The following is an 18,642-nucleotide window of genomic DNA, read 5'->3' as shown; positions in this document are numbered from 1 at the left end:
AGGCTTGACTTTCCTCATCTGGAGGGCCCTCTCAAAGGCCCCCAGCCACTTATCTATGTCATCCCCCTCTACATAGGCAGGAACCACCCCTTTGGGTAATCTGGGGGCAAAACCCCCACCCAGGGACACCTCAGTTTCTTTCTCGCTGCCTCCATCTTTTTTTTCTTTGCTTGCCCACTTTTTCTTTTCTAGGGCAAGCTTATCTGCTTCCAAAGCTATGTAGGCTAGCTGGGCTTCCAGCTCTCTTTCTCTGATGGATGGGTTCTCTCCTCCTGAAAGGACCCCCTTCCTACCACTAGCTTTGGGTCTGCCCCTAGTGACTGTATCCACTGAGGACCATTCCTCCTCTTCCTCACTTAGGCTCGGACGCCTTCCCTCCCCTGAGTGGTTAGAGTTAGCATCTTCCCCTTTTTCTTCCTCCTCTGGAGCTTCCTCTGTCTCTACCTCTTGGGCCTCAGCCCATGCTGTCAGGGATTTAATCAGGATTTGCTTCCTGAGATCAGTGGTTGCAGGCAACCCTCTCTCAATACACAACCCCCTAAGCTGGACTACTGTCAGTCTGGGTAGGCTAGCCAGATCAAGCTCCATGGTTCCCTTGTTTTGTGTCAACAAAAACTTTTTGCAAAAATTGGTAACAAGAATTTAGAAAAATTACAAAAATTCAATAATTGAAATTAATCCAAATTAATTAAAAAAAAAAAAAATTAAAATTAAAAACAATTTTTGCACTAGGACAATTTAAAGGATTTTTAATTTGTTTTATCTAAAACTGTAACGTGATATTGAACACAAGTACAGGATCCCGTCGCTGCTTCCAATTATGTTGGAAAATGGGTTATTGGTAGGGCAGGTAGGTACCTACACCTAGCAACAAGCCACAAACCTCCACATAAGTACAGTTAGGTCTCAATAAATTAATCCCAGCTCTACCCTTGGTAGCTTGGCATCGAGCGTCAAGGCTTAACTTAGGAGACAAAGTGTAAAGCATTCAAATATCACAAAACAGTAATTAAATAAAACACAGGAAACAGTTTAAAAATCCAAAACCAATTTATAAAAATAGCTTATATTTTTATCTTTAAAATGACACAAAAACGATTAAAATCGGTTCAGGGGAACCGGAGATATGAATTTTTAAAGTATTATTATTTTCTAGCGCTTAGAAACAAAAAGTGCCAATCGGGTCATCTGGTTGCACCAGGACCGGGGCAAAGTCAAACTTTCAGGCCGACCGCGATGGAGCCCTGCTTGGCTACAAGTCGCGGGAGGCCTCGGTTAAAAAGTTACCTTCTGACTTAGTCTCTTTTTTGATGTTTTTCTTCCCCGGGACGAACCTGCCAGTTGGATCCGACCTCCTGGGGCCCTTGTCCGGATACGCGAAGTCGGTTTCCTCGGTGGTGATTTTTACCTTCGGACTTAGTCGTTTTTTCGAGATGAAAATCCTTCGACCGGGGTAAACCTGGATCTTGATCCGACGTCCGTGGAGCCCTTCTCGGATACGATGGCTGGAAGGTCCCGGTCAACTTTTTACGTTCGGACTTAGTCTTTTTTTTGGATGTTTTTCTTTACCGGGACGAACCACGAAGTCAGGCCGGGTCGCGGTTGAGGCAAGCCGGCTAGAATTTCCGCGTTGGGTCGGTCACTTTATGGAGCTGTTTTTCAAAAATTCTCCAATCTTTTCCAAACTTCTGGGGCTTCACCCAGATGTTCTTTTAAGGTTCTTTTGGGGTCCACAGCTCACCCCAAGGGTCCAGAAGTTCTGTGATGGTCCTTGGGAAGTGCGGACTTCAACTCCCAGAATGCACCTGGCGCAACTCCTTTTTGGCCACTGGACAGTGGTCAGCTGGTCACTTTTTCAGGAGTTGGTGCAGGGGACTCTGGATAGCAATTTTTCACCTGTAGCAAACAGGGAGTCCCTCCTTGAACCAGTTGAAGCCAGGCAAAGTCCTTCTTGTGGTGAAGCCCAAGTGTGCAGCTGGTGCAGTCTTTCTGAGTGCAGGTTCCAGGTGCAGGCCAGGGGTCCAGCAGGGCAGTCCTTCTTCTCCTTAAGTTCTTTCTTCTTGAAATTTGGTGGGGATCTGAGGCGTGGGTGCAGGTCTGCCAGTTTTATCCTTGCTCCTGGGTGAAAAGCAGGGGGGCCCTGGTTCTCCAATCAGGGACAGGGTCGTCCCCCTGTGATGACCACTTCCTGGGAAGTGTGGCAAAAATCCATCCCAGAAGGCAACAGTCTCTAAAAATCCAAAATGGATGAATCTGATTTTTAGAGGAGAGATCTGGCTGAGCCCACCCACTGGTGTGGCTAAAAATCATAAACACACCCCTCTCCTGCCCTCTCCTAATCTAATCAAGGGGGCACCTAGCTGTCTGGGGTTGCAGGATGTGGGGGTGTTGCTGGGTGCTCCAGATGTCCTTCTCTGCCTTTGAAGACCAGTTTGGCAGCCCTCCCCTTCCTGCCTCACCATCTGCTGAGGGGAGATTCTCTCCCCCAAGCACATTCCTTTGTGTGAAGCCAGGCCACTTCACACCTCATTAAAGTAGCCTGGCAGAAGCTGCTGCAGGCTGGCCAATCAGAGCACAGCAGCAAAAACAATGCAGAGCTGAAATTGGCAACTTTTTAGGTAAAGTCTAAACTTTTTACCTGAACTGGTTATATTAAATCCAACAACTGGAAGTTGTGGGATTTATTATAACAATCAATTTGATACCAAATTCTTGGTATGTAACATTTAAGGAGACTTTAAAATTTAAAATAAAGTCTGCCCATTCTAGCCTATGAAGGCCATTTACTTCAATGAGGGAAAAACGAATTTGGCTGTTTTTACCTCACCAGGGCTTATAAATCTATTTTTATAAAGTCCCTGCTTATAGTTACATGGCACCCAGCCCTAGGGGCACATAGGGCACACCTTAGGGGTGACTTATATGTAAAAATAAGGTAGTTTAAGACTTTGGAAGTACCTTTAATTCCAAAGTCGAATTTGCATATAACTTTAATTTAAAAGCAGCCAGCAAGGCAGGCTTGCTTTTAAAATGACACTGGGCATCTCAGCAATGCACCTAGGTGTGCACCACCTATGCTGTGGTCCCTAAACCTACATGCCCTACCATATACTAGGGACTTATAGGTAGGTTAACTTAGCCAATTATAATTAGCCTAATTTGCATATCCATTTTACACAGATCACTGGCCCTGGGACTGGTAAGCAGTAACCAGGGCACAGCCAAGAGTCAGTAACCACCAGTACCTATCCAGAAAGAGTGGGGGTGATCAGGCAAAAAAAAGGACTTTCCTACACCCCATGTTAACGAATGAGAGGGACAGGCCTTGCAACAGTGAAAAAACAAATTTAGCAATATTTTACTGTCAGGACATATAAAACACATTACTATATGTCCACCTTTAACCATACAATGCATCCTGCCCTTGGGGCTACCTATGGCCTACCTTAGGGGTGCCTTACATGTAAGAAAAGAGAAGGGTTGGGCCTGGTAAGTGGGTACACTTGCCAAGTTGAATTTACAGTTAAAACTGCACACACAGACACTGCAGTGGCAGGTCTGAGGCATGATTACAGAGCCTCTCGTGTGGGTGGCACAACCAGTGCTACAGACCCACTAGTAGCATTTGATTTACAGGCCATGGCACCTGTAGTGCACTTTACTAGGGACTTACTAGTAAACCAAATATGCCAATCATGGATAAGCCAATTACATATACATTTACACAGAGAGCATATGCACTTTAGCACTGGTTAGCAGTGGTAAAGTGATCAGAGTTCAAAAGCCAACAGCAACAGGTCCGAAAAAAATAGGAGGCAGGAAGCAAAAAGTTTGGGGATGACCCCGCATAAGCAAAAAACGTCCAACAGAATCCAAGATTGCAAAACCCAGGGACACACTGGAGGAGCTCTGGGTGCCACCCCTGGGGTAGTGATGGACAGAAGAGTGGTCACTCCCCTTACCTTTGTCCAGTTTTGCTCCAGAGCAGGGACTGGGGGTCCCTGAACCAGTGTAGACTGGATTATGTAAGGAGGGCACCATCTGTGCTCTTCAAAGCATTTCCAGAGGCTCTGGGAGGCTACCCCTCCCATCCTGTAGCACCTATTTCCAAAGGGAGAAGGTGCAACACCCCTCTCCCAAAAGAAATGCTTTGTTCTGCCTTTCTGGGCTCTAGCTGCTTGAGCAACAGGAGGGCAGAAACCTGTCTGTGAGATGGTAGCAGCTGTGGCTGCCTGAAAAACCTCAGAAATTGGTATGGCAGTACTGAGGGTCCACTGTGGAGCCCACAGAGTGCATGGAATTATACAACCAATGTTAAAATCAGCATTGGGGCTTAATTCCAAGATGTTAGACACCTTACATGGCCGCATTCGGAGTTACCATTGTGAAGCTGGACATAGGTATTGACCTATGTCTAGTGCGCTCATAAAATGACATCCCCACTCTCACGAAGTCCGGGAAAATGGTCCATGACGATATGGGGGCACCTCTACTAGTGCAGGGGTGCCCTCACACATAGATACTTTGCACCCAGCCTTCAGGATAGGAAGGCTTGGTATATGGGTGACTTATAAGTGACCTGGTGCAGTGTAAATTGCTGTGAAATGGTGCATGCACCATTTCACACAGGCTGCAATGACAGTCATGTAGAAGTCTTTGCATGGGCTCCCCATGGGTGGCAAAAGTAATGCTGCAGCCCATAGGGATCCCTTGGAACCCAAATGCTCTGAGTTCCTAAGTACCCCATAATAGGGACTTATAAGGGGTGACCAGTATGCCAATTTGGGATGAAGTACTTGTCAGGATACTTCAATTCGATTTCCTCAGAAGCAGAAGATAACTCCTCAGTCCTGACCCGAGCTACTCACAACAAATATTAATCCTTCGTGCTGAGTACCCCGGAGGGGGAAAGGAGAATGGGATGGTAGAGAGACTGCCACAGAGATGATGAACGCCAGTACTCAGTCTGCCTCTTCACATCTAAGATTGGATACAGCACCTGCAAGAGTCACAGTCGCAATTACTAGGGACATACAACATCAGTTTTTCACTTTCTACTCTCAACACTTAATTCTCTTTAATTCTATTATTTCTTCACTCACCCTGAGTTCTCTGTAGCCTTGCCTTCTCTCTATAAATGATAGCTCTTCTTAAAAAAATGCTTATTACTGATTCTGATAGAAGTTCTCAACCTTTGTTAGAGATTGGTTTTATGTTGCTATATATATATATATATATAGTTGGTGATAATGCGTTCTTCAAAACAGCTGATGTTATTTAATTTCTCCTGTCTTATTGTGACTTCTGTCAATACTTGTATTTGTAAATGCTTGTTTATTAAAGTTTGTTTCTCCTTTCTTACTTCGACATTTGTTGATAACTTGTATTTGTAAATGCTTGTTTATTACAGTTAGTTTCTCCTTCCTTACTTCGACATCTGTCGATAACTTGTAGTTGTAAATGCTTGTTTATTTAAGTTCGTTTCTCTTTTAAACTCTATTTTGGTTTATTACCATTGAATTTGTAAATGCTTATTTGTTAACAGTTCGTTTCTCCTTTAAACTTGGCCTTTGTTTATAACCTTGACATTTGTAGATACTTGCTCTTTTAAAGTTTGTTTTTTCTTTGACTTTAATATCTTAAACAAGAACCTTGTAAACATAAGGTTAATTCATACATTAACTCTGTAGCTTTGCCGACTTCCACGGGAACGGTCTACTATCAAACTCTTCGAATAAACCTTGACAATATTTATCCGTTTTCTGTAATATAATCTTCAAATGTAATTTTACCTCACAGGAGTTTCTGTTATGAAGCGCACTCTCTCTCCACACAGCTGACTCCTGTCAGACCTCAGTTGAAGTGCAAGGCTTCCAGCTGGAGACCTCGTAACCTAGCAACCAACCGATTGCAAGACTAGAACTGTAATTAACCTTCAGGACTCACAGTGGCCATCTTGGATCTTCTCTTCTTGATTCTTCCTTTGAAATAAGCGCAAGATTACTCTGCAAACCTTCTTCCAGTTTGTGCTTTGCTGTCTCCACTGAGGATATCTCTTTGCTTTTCTCATGCACTTCTTTGATTTGACTTGGCAAGTTTGTGTGGTCATGACAGTACTGGATTACCAGTATGCAGTGACAACATTGAGAGGGAAGGGAGCATAAGCACTGGGGTCCTGGTTAGCAGAATCCCAGTGACACAATCAAACACACTGACATCAGGCAGAAATTGGGGGTAACATGCCAAAAAGAGGGTACTTTCCTACACAACCCCCCAAACAAGGGACAATGAGGCTAACGTTGCCCAAATGAGGCTCTATTGTCTAAGTGGAAATATCTGGTGAGTCCATCTGCACTGGAGTGGCTACCCCCAGGTCTATGTTCCACTGTAAAGTCCATCCCCTGTTGGGAACTGGACCACCTCAGCAATTTAGGGTTTTCACCCTTTGTTTGTTTTCACCAAAAGAGAGGTATGTGGTCTGTCTGAATTATGATGTGAGTCCCAATAAGGTATGGTCTCAGCTTCTTCAGGGCCCAGACCACAGCAAAGACCTCCCTCTGTATGGCTGACCAATGATTTTCCTTAGGGGTCAACCTTCTACTAACAAGAGCAACAGGTAGATCATGGCCCTCTAAAATGAGTTGTGATAGCACTGCCCCAACCCTTACCTATGAAGCATCTGTCTGGACAACAAACTTCTTTGAATGAGTTGGTCTTTTTAGGACAGGTGCAGTACACATAGCCTGCTTAACCTCCTTGAAAGCTTTCTGACAGCTAGCTGTCCATAATACTTCCTTATGCATTTTTTTTTAGAAGTGAGGTAATTAAGAGGGGCAAAAATAGAGCCATAATTTTTACTAAACCTCCTGTAGTACACAGTGAGACCAAGAAAGGCTCTGACCTGGGTCTATGTAGTAGGAGGAGACCAGCCTAAAAAAGTCTGGATCTTCCCCTGTAGTGGTTCAATCTGTTCCCCACCAAGTAAGTGTCCCAGATAAACCACCTTCCCCTGCCCTATCCGGCACTTTGAAGCCTTGATAGTGAGGCCATCCTTTTACAGACCCTCGAAAACTTTCCATAGGTAGACCAGGTGGTCATCCCAGGTGGAGCTTAATTCAGCAATATCATCAAGATATGCTGCACTGAAAGCTTCCAGACCTTGGAGGAATGTGTTCACGAGCCTCTGGAAAGTGGCAGATGTGTTCTTCAAATCAAAAGGCCGAACAGTAAACTGATAATGCCCTCCAATGGTACAGAAAGCAGTTTTTGGTTTTGCATCTTCTGTTAGCTTGATTTGCCAATACCTTGCAGTCAAGTCAAAAGTGCTGAGATACTTGGCAGATGCCAGTGTATCTATGAGCTCATCTGCCCTGGGTATAGGGTGAGCATCAGTCTTTGTAACTGTATTGAGCCCTCTATAATCTACACAAAACCTCATCTCCTTTTCAGCATTCTGAGAATGAGGCTTGGATATAGTACCACTGGGAAGGCCCATGGGCTCTCTGAGTGCTCAATCACTCCTAAGTCCAACATCTTCTGAACTTAAGACTTAATGAAGTCCCTGGCATGGCCAGGCTGTCTATAAATCGTACTTTTGACAGGTAAACTGTCTTCAGTATCTATGGTGTGCTCAAACCAAGTGGTATGACCAGTTGTTAGAGAGAAAAAGTACAGAAAATTGGTCTAGGCGGTTCCTGCAATCCTCCTTCTGTTCTTCAGAAATGCAATCTGCAAGAACAACTCCTTCCACTGAGCCATCAGCTGCAGTGTTGGAGAAGAGGTCAGGGAGAGGGTCACTTCCTGTCCCTCATCAGTGGCCATGAGTAGTGTTAAGGCAGCCCTATCACAGTAGGGTTTTAGGCGGTTCACATAAAGTACTCTGAGAGGACTTCTAGGAGTGCCTAGGTCCACTAAGTAAGTTACCACACCTTTTTTCTCCACTATCAGATGTGGGCCACTCCATTGTCCTGGAGTGTTCTTAGTGCCACAGGCTCCAGTACCCACACCTTCTGTAATGGGTGGTACTCAGTCAGGACAGCCTTCTGGTCATGCCATTGTTTTTGCAACTTCTTTGGGGGTCTTTAAGGGTTGCTCCCACCCCCCATTTACAAGAGCTAGTCGACCCCTAACAGAGTGACCAAAAAGGAGTTCAAATGGGCTGTAGCCCAAACCCTTATGGGGTACCTGCCCACAGGAAAAAAGGAAGAATGGTAATAGGACATCCCATCTCCTTCTGAGCTTTTCAGATAGCCTTATAATCATACCTTTGAGAGTTTTGTTAAATCCCTCAACTAACACATTTGTCTGGGAATGGTAAGGCGTGGTGAACTTGTGGGTTACCCCACATTCTTTTCACATTGCTTTAAGGTATGCAGACATGTTGTTACTACCTCTGTCTGACACCACGTCTTTTGGAAAGCCCATCTTGGAAAATATTCCCAGGAGGGCCTTTGCCACTGCTGGAGCTGCAGAGGTCCTCAGAGGAATTGCTTCTGGATATCTAGTGGTATGGCATACCACAACCAAGATAAACCTTTTGCCAGAAGCAGTAGGAGGGTCAAGGGGGCCACCTATGTCAGCCCCCAGCCACTGGTAGTGGGATCAAGGGGGTCTTTGGGATGCCAACAGTCTTACCACTGGCTTGGCAAGTGACACAAGAGTGACAGAACTATTTTGTGTCTTCTGACATATGAGGCCAGTGAAAGTGAGGGACCAGTCTGTCCCAGGTCTTACTTTGCCCCAAATGTCCAGCAAGGGGAATGTCATGTTCTAGTGTCAGAAGAAACTCCCTATACTGCAAGGGAATGACCAGTCTCCTGGTAACATCAGGTGTTGGATCCTTTGCCTCTGTATAAAGGATATTATTTTCAGAGTACATTCAGTGAGAGTCACTGACATCCCCTGCTTCCTGTTTGACAGTTTGCTGTCTCAATCCCTCTAGTGAAGGACAGGGCTGCTGTGTCACACTCAACTCCTCCCTGACAAGTCCCCTTCACACAAAAGCTCAGCTGTGTCAGTCTGAAGCTCCTCTGGTGTAGGTTCTGCACAGGGAGTAGACTCCTCCTCCTCAAAAGGGGAATCTTCAGTGGAGGGGGGAATAGTGGATAAGGGTTTACCTTTTCTACCCCTAGTTTTTGGGAGCACTTGGTCCATTGTTCCACAATCCAAGTTTCCCTGTCCATTTGTTTCTTGACCTGAGTCCTTGTCAAAGCAAAGATGTGTCCACGAATGCCCAGCATTGCGGCATGAGCCTCCAATTCCACTTCAGCCCAAAATGAAGTCTCCAAATCATTGCCTAGTAGACATTCTGCAGGTAGGTCAGTGGATACCACAACTTTCTTTCGACCAGTAAACCCCACAAGTTGAGATTCACCACAGCTTTGGGGTGGCTAACAGTGCTATTGTAGCCGTCATTCACTTGGTATGGATGACCAAGTTGTTGTTGCTCAGGGGCCACCAGTTTTTCCATCTCCATTGTTACACTGGCAGCTGTGTCCCTGTAGGTCTCACCCTGAACACCATTTATTAGGGGTTGTTGCTTGTACTTATCCATGTTAAGGGGACAAGAAACAAGGGTGGCAAAGTCAATGTCACCATCTGAGACTAAAACAGCCACATCAGTTTCCCTAACTAAACCAACGCCCCCTCCCTACATTACCCAGAGTGGGCCATGCTACACCCTTGGACTGGTTATTTGTAGTATTTGTCCAAGGGGCACTAGCTGAAGCAGTGGTGGTTGTAGTTGTGGATGGTTTGGTGTTCCTCTTGAGACAAGTGGGATCACTTGCTCAATGACGCTTGTTCTTACACAGATATCCCCAAGGCTTTTTATTCTGTTGGTTTGAAGATGATTTCGACCCACCCCCAGAGGATATTGGTAGGCCTAAAGAAGACTCTTGCTTTTTTATCTTTGTCCCTTGTCTTTGTCACCCCCTGTATGAGCTTTCCTGCTCACCCTTGTTCTGACCCATTTGTCTGCCTTCTTTCCCAATTCTTGGGGAGAGGTTACATCTGAGTCTACCAAGTACTGGTGCAACAAATCAGACACACAATTATTCCAAATTTGCTTTCTCAGAACTAGATTATAAATACCCTCATAGTCAGACACTTTGCTGCCATGTAACCAAGCTTTCAAAGCCTTTACAGAACATCCCACAAAGAGTATCCAATCTTGTGAAGAATCTTTTCTGGTCTCTGAACTTTATTCTATATTGTTCAGTGGTTAAGCCAAATCCATCAAAGAGTGCTGTCTTCAAAATTCTGTAATTATCTGAATCTTCTTCCCTGACAGTGAGAAGTCTATTTCTCTCCTCGCCAGAAAAGGACAAACACAGAATAGCAGCCCAGTGCCCTTGAGGGACCCTTTGTATTTTACAGGCCCTCTCAAGTGCAGCAAACCAATAAAAAATGTCATCCCCTTCTTCTAAGGGGGAATAATTTTGTGCAGATTTCTGGAATCAAACGTATTCTTCCTAACACCATAATTCCTGAAACTGCTGCTACTGCCACCATGGGTAACTAACCCCAACCCCTGCCTCTCTCTCTCCACTGCTAAGGCCTCCCTATCTAGGGCTAGATGTTGCTGCTGCAGCGTCAGCCTGACCTCCTCCAGTCTCGGTTTCCTGAGCTCCCTATCTATGGAGTCATCACCTGGAGTGGAATTGTAGGATCCCTCAGAAACAGAGGTGATATGAGAGTGGGCAGAAGTAGATCTTTCCCTAATCGTAGTAACCCTAGTAACCTTACCTCTAGGTGTGCAGGGAGCCCTCCCAGAGTGACTACACCTCTGAATGCCACCTACACTAGATGGTTTGCTATGGGGAAGAACTTTTGAAGAGCCCTTCCCTGAGAATTCAGGATGATCCTCTGGTTCTAAAGGGTTAGAATCTCCCTCCTCCTCCTGGACAACTGACCAGACTGCTCTTGGTGCTCCTGAAGAAGGAGACTCAAAAGAAAATTCTTATTAGGGTTCTTTCCTACATCTAAGCTCCTCTCTAAGCAAAGACCCTTGAGTTCTTTGAAGTCATGCCCTCATAGGGAGTACCCATGACCTCAGAGCTAGGCCCAGCAGTAGACATAGTGTAGTGAGTGTTAGAGTAGAGTGAGTAGAAAGAAAAGACCTACTCTACCTATCCCCTTGTAGGAGGCTGGCCTGGTTTGTAGTGGGTACCTAAGCTACTTTCACCTTATACCAGGTACAGTTATCCCTTATTAGTGAAAGGTAGGCAGTGTTCTAGCAGCTTAGGCTGTCTAGAGGTAGCTGTAGCAGAGAAGCTTAGGTTGAACTATGAGACATGCAAAGCTTCTGCAATACCACTATAGTTAAACAGTACTTATACACAATAAAAGACAATACTTTAATTTAGTGACACAAGGCCAAAAATATCTTAGAGGCAATAATCCTTCTGGAGGTAAGTATTATACACAATATATACACTAGTAACAAAACTCAGGTAAGTAAACAGTCATAGAATAGTGCAAACAGTAGAAAATACAATATAAAGCAATAGGCCTAGGGGCAACACAGACCATATACTAAGTAAGTGGAATGCGAATCACAAATTCCCCCCAGGCAAGTGTAGTGTGTAGAGGGGTGCTGGGAGTGTAAGAAAACACCAAAGGTCAGTAAAATACCCCATCCCAGAGCTCAGGAAAGTGGGAGTAAAGCACTGCAAGTTTCCTCAGGACACAATACAAGACATGATAAGAGATTTTGCTAAAACCAAGCAAGACTGCAATCAACAACCAGTTGATTCCTGGATCTGAAGACCTGTGAAGAGAGGAGACCAAGTCCAGAAGCCACAGAAGATTCCAGGAAGGACAGGATCCCCTGCTAACCTAGAAGATGGGGCAAAAGTAGATTCTCTGATAAGGAGAAGAGTGCAGAAGAGCACCAAAGAAGATGGCTGAGGGTTCCTGCATGGTGCAGGAGATATCCCATGCTGAGTTGTTAGATGCAGGCTGTTTGCGTCGCTGGATTCCACCATCAAGCCTTGGTTCATCAAGATCATGGTTTGCATCAAAGTGGCACTGCCTGGACCCAGGAGTGACCTGGGTTTCTCAACTCGGACTGCGGAGACAGTGGGGGCTCTCAGCATTGTAGAGAGGCCACAGAAGACTAACTAGGCAGCACCCACGGGAGTCCCAGGACATGGGGACAAAGAAGATGCAAAGTGTGGTCATCGCAGCACAACAAGAGAAGGTCCCACGCTGCCGGAGAACAACTCAGTGAGTTGTGCGTCGCAGGATGGAGTGCTGGGGACCTGGGCTACACGGTGCATGAAGGATTCTTAGAAGAAGTGCAGAGAAGCCCAAGGAGCTGGAGATTACGCAGTGCACAGGGATATTGTCGCAGCACGGGGAGGCAAGCTCTTACCTCAACCAAATTTGGATAGCTGGATCTTAGGACAGTCTGGGTCACGTTGGTCCACCACCTGTGTTCCAGGGAGCACGCTCGTCATCAGGAGAGGAGTCCTACAGTACTGGTCATTATCGCAGAAGGGTGCCTGCAGAAGCAGAGTAGTGACTCCGTCACTCCACGGGAGATTCCTTTGGTTCTTCTGGTGCAGGATGAAAACAGGCAGTCCTCAGAGCGTGCACACCTTGGAAACTGTTTCAAATGCTGGCTGGAGCTGAAGTTGCAAGTCACAGGAGTCGTCATGGATACTTTGTTGCACTTAAGGTGATTCCTGGAGCAGTCTGCGGTTTATCCAATGGTCAGAATCTGAAGCAGAGGTTGCATGGGATTCCGGGAGGAGACTTGCAAGCTGAATAAGTGGAAACACTCAGAGGAGGGACCCTAAATAGCCCAGAGAGGGGGATTGGCTACCTACCCAGGAAAGCAACTATCAGGAGGGGTCTCTGATGTCACCTTCTGGCACTGGCCACTCAGAGGTCGCCAGAGTGTCCCCACACATTGGAATCCAAGATGGCTAATGCCAGGGACCCCCTGGGGTGGTGATGGAAAGGGGAGTGGTCACTCCCCTTTCCTTTGTCCAATTTCATACAAGAGCAGGCAGTGCAGGTCCCTGAACTGGTGTAGACTGGCTTATGCAAGGAGGGCACCATATGTGCCCTTCAAAGCATTTCTAGAGCCTCTGGGGGGCTACCCCTCTCATGCCTGTAGCACCTATTTCCAAAGGGAGAGTGTGTAACACCCGTCTCCCAAAGGAAATGCTTTGTCCTACCTTCCTGGGCTCGAGCTGCTTGAGCAACAGGAGGGCAGAACCCTGTCTGTGAGTTGGCAGCAGCTGGGGCTGCCTGGAGAACCTCAGAAGACTGGTATGGCAGTAATGGGGGTCCACTATGGAGCCCCAAGAGTGCGTTGCATTATACAACCAATGTTAGAATCAGCATTGGGGTATAATTTCAAGATGTTAGACACCTTACATGGCCATATTCAGAGTTACCATTGTGAAGCTGGATATTGGTACTGAGCTTTATCAAGTGCACGCGTAAAATGGCATCCCCACACTCACGAAGTCCGGGGAAATAGTCCTGGATAATGTGGGGGTACCTCTGCTAGTGCAAGGGTGCCCTCACACACAGGTACTTCGCACCCAGCCTTCAGGGTAGGAAGGCCTGGTATATGGGTGACTCATAAGTGACCTGGTGCAGTGTAAATGGCTGTGAAATGGTGCATGCATCATTTCACAAAGGCTGCAATGGCAGTCCTATAGAAGCCTTTGTATGGGCTCCCTATGGGTGGCAAAGGTAATGCTGCTGCCCTTAGGTATCCCCTGGAACACCAGTGCCCTGGGTACCTAAGTATTATATACTAGGAACTTATAAGGGGTGACCAGTATGCCAATTTGGGATGAAATACTCAGTTACCAGCATGCAATGACAAAATTGAGAGGGGAGAGAGCATAAGCACTGGGGTCCTGGTTAGCAGGATCCCAGTGACACCATCAAACACCCTGATATCAGGCAGAAATTGGGGGTAACATGCCAAAAGGAGGGTACTTTCCTACAATTCTATCTTGGAAAATTCTTGATTGACTCTTTTCTCTTCCCTGACATGTGAGGGAGTTTGGTGCATTCCTAATAATGTCAGTGTTCGTCTTCTTCTTTAATTAAATGGTATGAGATTCATAATGAGATTTTTTGCACTTTCTTTTTTTTTGCCTCATCATTGGGACCCATTTGAGGAGACAATTGACACCTTTCATGTATATTATTCACTGCGCACTGACAGCATTATAAATGGGAGGAGTAGATCCTTCTTTCAGCAATCAAGAGGGGTCTCAAAAGGTTTTCTCTGTGTCCAGACCCTGACCAAATGTAATGAATCATGAGTGCAAACTACAAAAAGTGAAATCGGAGTTAACAGCCCTCTTTGCTTTCTGAGCCACTGACTGGCTTTCTGACAGCTGATACTCATGCTAACAATGGCAGTGTCAGGTGTCTCAAAGGGCAAACAAGGCTTCGAATCTGCTATCCCTGGCAGCTAATAATTGGTTTTCATGCTGATCACTCAGACCATTGGGCAAATGCAAACATAAAACTGCAGTTTCAAAATAAACGTTTAGTGCTTCTTACAGGTATATAGAAAGCAGAAATAGGCGCAACTTAATTTGTTAAGAAAACTGTGGCAATGATGTAGCCTAAATCCCAGTTATCTAATCCCAATGTAACAGTAGTCTCAAACACTGATGACAGTTTTAACAAAGTATGCATGTGGTATCTGTCTAGCATGAATTTAGCTGCAATTCAGTGGAGTGCTGTTCCTCATCCATGGCGAAGACACACCCAACTTGTTTTGGGAGAACTACCTCATTTCTAATATTAAAGAGGGCTTGTGATTTATCATGATGTCGATGCCTTTAAACAGGTGTTCCGTCATTCTTTTCCTAATAGATTAAGGTTAGGGTAGCCTTGATGGATACAAGGATACAGTTGCAGCACGCACAACACAGAAAGGAAAGGAAGGCTCGCTTGGGGAGGAAGGGGGATTAGAAGGGGATAGAGGGAGGGCTCCCAGCCTGCCCTGCGCCAATCCTGACGCTGCTCAGAGCAGCGTCAGGATTTGCTGGCTGCCCAGCCAGGGTGCTCCCAGGCAGACTGGGAGCCTGTGCAGGCTCTCTCCAGCCCAGCAGCTGTGTGCATGTGTGCTTTGCCAGCTGGAGACGGCCGGAAAAATAAACATGCGCTCTGAGGGGGAGCATGGCTCGTTACCCCCATGGTCCCGCCCCTTTTCTCCAAAAATGATAATAAACAAAGTTTATTATAAATTTTGGCGAAAAGCTTGCAGCTGCCATTGCTGGTGGGGGTGACTCTCCTCCGCCCTTATGGGAGAGCCGCCCCTGCAGGGATATCATTCTACATCCTTGATCCACAGATTGGGACAGTGTGAAACCTTATTTGTATACTTTGCACTTGTTCCACTGCATTATGATGGTTTCCTAGCTGTGGGTGCACTGCAGGCCACCAGAGCTGATGAGCTTGTCAGCTAAATAGGCAGGTGTGTCAGTTGTGATGATTTTGTAGATGATGTACTTGGTTTGGAAGATTTGCGTCCTGGCAAGTACATATGATTTGATTTCTTTAAAGGGTTGCTGAGGTGTGTCTCTACATGTATCCCTTTAACCAAGTTTGTGCAGTTTCAAAATGCCAGTTTGACCTGGTAAGTGCAGTCACTTTCCAGGCCAAAACTTTCTTTTTTTATTACATATAAGGCACACCTAAAGTAGGCTCAGGTTAGCCCTAAGGGCACTGTGCAGTGTATTTGAAAAGTTGGACATATACTTTTCAGGTTTAAGATGTCCTGGTAGTGAAAAACTATTCCAATTATTTTTCACTACTTCAAGGTCTAGCTCTCCCACCGGGTCACATTGGGGGTACCTTGAAACAACCTTTAAGTGTAACTTCCAATAGAAAAAAACAGAAATGTGGAGTTTTGTATCTTTGGGCTAACAATTTTAAGTCCCAACTTATGGTGAAGTTAGATTTTAAATTGTAAATCTGAAAATTTCACTTTTAGAACATTGGCATTTCCTTACTTTAACCATTCTGTGCCTCTGCCTATTTTGGAATACATTTCTGGGGTAATTGAAAGTAGGGCTTTTTGCACTCCCTGTAGACATTTACACAAATATTGAATTGGGGTGTGACATTCGCATCCTGAAGGCCAGTCACCAGGCTGATGGGTCTTCCTGGGCTAGATGGGACGGAGGAGCTGACACACCTGAATAGTGCTGTGCCTGTCTTCACGCAAAGAGCTGCATAAATCCTTGCAGAGTATCTGGAGCCAAGAAGGAAGGAGAGGAACCTTGTGCACTTCAAAGGCCTCTCTTTAAAGTCTCTCCAATATCAAATGCTCAACTGGGTCTAAGTACTGGACCCTGGACCCCACCAAATCAGTACACTTCTAGATCTGAAGGACATTCTGCCAGGAAGAATGACTGCTGTGCTGCCAGGAGGGATTGCCATTCTGCTTAACTGCATTACTGTGTTGGGCTGCTGCCCCTTGCCTGAGAGTGATAAAGACTGGACTTTTCTCTCTACATCCCCTGTAGAACCAAGTGACTTCAATTGCTTCTCAGCTATTCTCCTGTTTTGGAGGTTTCAGGGCCATCAAAGACTTCCCCTCACCTCTGCTCCAGCTGCTGGACTGCCACTGTGAGTCCTGCCCTGCCAAGAGGTGCCAGTCCTGGGCCTCGAGAAAGGATTTTGCAGTTGCTTTTTAACAAAAATCAAGAGATTAAGGCCATTGTGCTGCTCTGAACCACCACAGTGCCCTTCATCGCTAGTCCAGTTCCAATTCAATGACCATGAGGGACATGACTGAGAGGTTAGAAGAGAGTGCAGTGCTGATCCAAGGACATCACTTCACAGATCAACGATGATGCATCTACCCAGCTGCATGGATTGGAACCAATGCATCGGGTCTTCGACGCCGATTCTTGCTCCATCCAAAGTACTTTTCCAGCTGGCCCTGTCTGTAGTCAGCCTACCCTCAATTAAGGTCGACCTGAACTTTGGATTTACCCCAGTCTAGCGGGACCTCAGGTAACCTTACAGCGCTATCGACTTTTAAGCACTACATTGCTTTTTATTCTTTAAAAATGTATAGCTCGAGTTCTACTAGATTTTTGTTGTTTTAGTCTTGTTTAACTTAGATAAATATTCTTTATTTTTCTAAACTGGTACAGAGTCTTTTGGAGGTGTCTTTCACTGTGTTATTATAATTTAAGTGTTGCACAAATACTTTGCACATTGTTTCTTAAGTTAAGCCTGACTCCTCAATACCAAGCTACCAGAAGGTAAGCACAGGTTAATTTAGTGGTTATATCTGAATTACCCTGACTAGCTTTGTGGTCACTACTTGGACAGGGTGCATACCTCTTTCCACTAGAGACCCAATTTCTAACACTGAGCCTGGGAGAGTATACAGCAGAGTATTGCCACCATCTGGAGGCGAGAGTATGAGGGCTTGAACGGCAATCCTGAAGTTGTATTCATGAATAAATTGTTCTTTTTTGTTTACTGGCTAGAGCTGGTACGAAGCAATCTTAGTTTTTTTTCATGATGCGTTGCTTGAGATTGAGATTGGTGGCCAGGGTGAATAAATGCAAATGCTGTCCTCTGTTCTCCGATGATCGTTGTTAGAAATGGGGTCTTTGGTTGACAGTCAGGTTACCCCCTGTTCAAGCAAGGACCCTCACTCTAGTCAGGGTAAAAGAGAATCACCCTCAGCTAACCCCTGCTTACCCCCTTGGTAGCTTGGCAGAGCAGTAAGCTTAACTTCAGAGTGCTAGGTGTAAAGTATTTGTACCAACACACACAGTAACTTAATGAAAACACTACAAAATGACACAACACAGGTTTAGAAAAATGGGAAACATTTATCTAAACAAAACAAGACCAAGACGACAAAAATCCACCATACACAAGTCAAGTTATCAATTAAAAATCAAAAAGAGTCTTTAAGTAGTTTTAAAAACACACTAGCGCTGCTAGAGTCAAAATGTACCTTGTGTGCGTCAAAAATAACCCCGCACAGGCAGGTGTGCGTCAAAAATAACTCTGCACGGCGGTACTTGAGTAAAAAATCCAGCCGCACAATGATCTGAAAATCCTGCGGCACAGGTTGTGATCTCCCAGCCTCCGTCAGCGATGGTGCGCGTCGTTTCTCCTGCTCTGTGCATCGATTTTTCAGTCGCGTCCCCTGCGAGCGTCGTTTCTCAGCTGCGGAGCCGGCAGCGCGTAGTTTTTTCAGCCACAGATCGGATTCGCGTCAATCTTTTCCCCGCACGGCGCTCTGTGCGTCAATTTTCTTGTCTTTAGGCTGCCAGCTTCTCCTTTCAGGGTCCCAGGAACTGGATGGGCACCACAGGGCAGAGTAGGAGTCTCTCCAGAGACTCCAGGTGCTGGCAGAGAGAAGTCTTTGCTGTCCCTGAGACTTCAAACAACAGGAGGCAAGCTCTAAATCAAGCCCTTGGAGTTTTCTTCTCAAGATGGAAGGCACACAAAGTGCAGTCTTTGCCCTCTTACTCTGGCAGAAGCAGCAACTGCAGGATAGCTCCACAAAGCACAGTCACAGGCAGGGCAACTCTTCTTCCTCAGCTATTCAGCTCTTCTCCAGTCAGAGGTTCCTCTTGGTTCCAGAAGTGTTTCTAAAGTCTGTAGATTTGGGTGCCC

This window comes from Pleurodeles waltl, chromosome 6 (assembly GCF_031143425.1).
Source record: "Pleurodeles waltl isolate 20211129_DDA chromosome 6, aPleWal1.hap1.20221129, whole genome shotgun sequence".
NCBI lineage: Eukaryota > Metazoa > Chordata > Amphibia > Caudata > Salamandridae > Pleurodeles > Pleurodeles waltl.
This window is presented reverse-complemented; position numbering follows the sequence as displayed.